Here is a 4530-nt window from a genome sequence, read left to right on the forward strand (position 1 = left end):
GTTACAACTTCTCCTTCCTCTAAATTGTTGCCCAAGGTGACAACCCAAGAGGGGGGGTGAATTGGGTTTTTCTAAATTTTTAGTACTTTGAAAACATCCTTAGTTGAGTGCGGTGAATGCTTCTTTAAATTACTTCAATGAATTAAACTATAGCAAAGATGAAAGATAATGCAAGAACAATCACAAGTGAATCCACAACACAAACACCACGATGTATAGTGGTTCGGTGCACCCCAAGGCACCTACGTCCACTCCCCAAGCGTCCCCTTGGAAATTTTACTATAACCCCTTGGATTACAGTAGGATTGTTTTTCGGGCTGACAATCCAAAACCTTTACACTTTGGTTTTCCGGGATCACCAAAAACCTATGTTGGTTTTACGGGCTCACCAACGAACCTTCACAATTGGTTTTACGGGTTCACCAACAACCTACGTTGGTTTTTACGGGCTTACCAACAACCTATGTTGGTTTTACGGGCTTACCAACAACCTACGTTGGTTTTACGGGCTTACCAACAACCTATGTTGGTTTTACGGGCTTACCAACAACCTACGTTGGTTTTACGGGCTTACCAACAACCTACAATGTTGGTTTTACGGGCTTACCAACAAACCTTACAACAAGAATAAATAACAAGGAACTAAAGCTCCTAAATGAGCAAATAAAACAATTATGAGATACAAAGAAGAGTTTAGAATATAGTTATCCCTTTAATAAGGCTCTTCTCTTCTTTGTCACGATTGCTTCACTCTTCAAGGGTTGGTGGAGCTTTTAATGCCTCTTGGAATCTGCTCAACCACTTTCTTTTGGCTCTTTGAATGAAGCAATTGAATGAAGCTTGCCTTGCTAGGGTTTTCTCTTGAATGCACTTGATGTATTTTCCAAGGCTTGCTTCCTCTGATGAATACTCCCTCTTAAATACTTCTCCAACCTCCAAATAGTCCTTCCTGACCGTTGGATTGAAGAAACTAGCCGTTTATAGCCGTTGGGAGTCCAAAAAGCACTTATGCACAACTAGCCGTTATGCTTCTGCCCGTGTTTGGGTCGGCTCAACCTGTCCTTGGGTCGACCCAACTTTCACTTGGGTCGACTCAAACATTCCTTGGGTCGACCCTCTCAGAAACACAGAAACTTGCAATTCAGCCTTCCTTCACTTGGGTCGACCCAACCTTTCTTTAGGTCGACTCAAGGTTCAGTTGGGTCGACTCAACTTCTTCTTGGGTCGACCCTAACAGGGTTTCCAGAGAACCTTTTCTGTCTTCTGTTCTGTCTTGCCTTTGGGTCGACCCAACTCACTGTTCATCTGTGCCATTTTTGCAGAAGTGTGCCAAATGCTTTCTTGATGTGCCGGAGTTGACCCAATCATCCTTTGGGTCGACTCAATCCACACTTTGCTGCAACTCAAGGTTAGATCCATCTATATAAACAATGAAATGCATCTTTATCCTATTATACGAATTGTACTGAGAGTAACAGACTTATAAATGATGTATCAAGTTAATTTGCATTTCTAATTTGATATAGCCTCAATAGTTGTGTTAATCATCAAAATAACATTATCATCCTCAATCTCTCCCTTTTTGATGATTACAAAATATTGAGAGTAAGCAAATTGGTATTCATATGAAAAAGTACTTTTGGTTCAAGAGTTTCAAAATAGTCTTATTTAGAGTTTGTATAAATTAACTAAGAGCTCCCCCTATCCTATCCAAATGGATGCCAAATGATTTTTAGCTTTGCTCCCCCTTACTCTTGTATTTCATTAAGACAAAATTTTCAAAAGTTTGTGTCAAATCAAGAGTTTCAAGTCATGTATCGAGGCAAGAAAAATCTCTATGATTATGTGCCAGATTCAGATTTTATCTTTGTTAAATGTCTCCCCATTTAGTGTATAATACATGTCTCCCCCGTAAGTATACAATATATACCTTTTATATTTTCTTCCTTATACGGTCTTTGTTTATAGAATTATCTTTCCTATAGAATTTGCTTCTAGTTTCTCTCTTATACTTTCTCCCCCTTTCTGTCATCATCAAAAAGAATGAATGGCAATGGATAGTATTGTTATGACAATCACAAAGATCATGACTCAAGAGAAACATTGTTTATGCCAAAAGCACTATGTTTTAGAGAAGAAATACAAACTACCACAAAGAGCAAATATAAGTCAAAACAAATACAAAGTTTGGGAGATACTTTAAGAACATACTTCATGATAATGCTTTAGAGTTAATCAGTTTTAACATATTCAACATATTTCAATCAAAGCTGATTTATATTCAATTCAAAACATAAAGCATTATGAACATAAAGCACAAGGCAATATTTCATTCAATGGATGTCAAATTATTGCAAGCATATGAATCACGTAACTCAAGGCAATAATGTCAGGGTAAGATAATGAGTATAGATCAGAGCCAATTAAGACAGTTTTAAAATTATGATTGGATCACATCAAAATCAAGGATGAAAAGTTTGGCTTTAAAAATGAGACATTTAAGATGTGAGCCAGAAGAGATCTCTAAATGTAGATTCCAAAGATAGTTTTCAACTCAAGTGTAGATAAAATCTTTTTCAAGTTATTTCAAAGAGTATCAAGAATAATATTCAAGGAAGGCACGAATGAAAATCCAACATTTTTTTTTAAATATATTAAGTATATAGCAAAATGAGAGCAATTTAATTAATTTTCAGAGTATAGTATAAGAGCAGATAAAGATCAAAACTTATATACTCGAAAAATATAAAATTGTGTTGAATCGTTAATTCTTAATGACTTCAAGGTTCTTTCATGATATAAAAGTATTGGGGCATAGATACCAAAACATGAATTTATGCAATGTAGGATACATGAAATTCAGGGCTTTGAAAGTTCTTTTAAAGCTCTCTTAAAGACTTTCTTTTACTCCTTTAAAGATCATAGCATCAAAATCAATTAAAATGAATTGGCTCAGGATTGAAACACTAAAGTGCAAGCCAATAAGAACTCATAAGTAGATTCAGATAAATTTTCGATACTAAGACAGATGGAATCCTTTTCCATTAATTTTCAGAAATAAATGATTTACCGATGAATATAGATGGAAATCCAACTTTCAAAAGATATTCAATGAAGCACAAAGTTTAATACCACTTTACATTTAGTATTCTTTGTCTCATCTTTAGATGCGAATTTATACGATTAAGTTCTATATGATCTCTTCCTCTGAAATTTTCTTTCTCCCTCTTAATTAATCATTCCATTTGAGAGTTTAGAGTTTGAAGATAATTTTCAATAAAGAGATTGAGTATTTAAAGCTCCCCCTCAAAAGATGTATTTTTCTTTCAAACTCCTTTTTTTTTTGTTCTTCTATAATATCAAGAATGTAGAGTGATCCAGAATTTTTCAAAATTTATAGCAATCACTCTTTTTAATCTTTCAAGAATAAATTATATTTCCTCTTGTTTCTTTTTTTTTGAATATGTATGGAAATATTAATCAAAAAATAATTCTTTTGAAGCTCAAATTTCTTTCAAAAGTAATTACATATTCTTTCCTATAAGAATTATTGAAGTGAGTTGAAATATTTTAAGCTTTAGGATCATTAACTCTCTTCTTAAAAATAGCTTCTTTTTTTTTAATGATAGAAGCATTTAATTATGCAGGAGTGTATATTCAACATATTAATTTCTTAGTCATAGTTTTTCAGCAATGTATATATGAAGCACCATAAATCTTTTTAATATCAAAATAACATCATATGTTTAGAACCATTTGTTTGCAATCAAGATCATTGAAAAACACATCATTTAGACTAATTTCAGTACACTTATAAGATAAAAAATGATATGTTTCAGATGCGTATCGGAGCAAACAACCAAGGTATCAAAATTAATTCTATTTTTCTTAAGCTGTAGTTTTTATGTAAGAATCATAGTAAATTATTCTCCAGCATGATGCAATCTTTGAAGCATATAATGAAAGTTACAAAAATGCAATGATAGAAGCATTTTTAAATTAAGTTTAAGCTTTTATACAAAATCAGATTCTGAATTTTATAAAAATTTTCAAGGAAGCTTTCAGGATTATAATTTGATATATGCATCTTCTACATTGTTGCTCATCTTAAACTATTAAGATTGAAAACACATATTTCAAAAACATTAGAGCACATCCAGAATCTTTGTAATTCATATTGAATTTTGGTACAAATTGGAGGACATTATGTACTAATGTTAGGCAAGTTAAAAGATAAATCAGAATCAATTCATTTTGCCTAATTTGCAAATTCAAATTATTCTTTTCTTTTATTTTTCAAAATATATTCATTAAAACAAAATGATGTTGTTGTTGGTAATAACATGTTTCAATCAAATTTTATAGGCATGAAGCATTACAAGTTATATTTAGGAAAGATCTTTGTTATTTGAATATTGAAAACACATAATTCATAACATCATGTCACATGCAAAACATAATATGCATTAAGTCATAACATCATGTATTAAAACATTAAGAGCAAGCATGTCAAGGATTAAAATTTATTCT

This window comes from Phoenix dactylifera, unplaced genomic scaffold (genome assembly GCF_009389715.1).
Source record: "Phoenix dactylifera cultivar Barhee BC4 unplaced genomic scaffold, palm_55x_up_171113_PBpolish2nd_filt_p 001206F, whole genome shotgun sequence".
Lineage (NCBI taxonomy): Eukaryota > Viridiplantae > Streptophyta > Magnoliopsida > Arecales > Arecaceae > Phoenix > Phoenix dactylifera.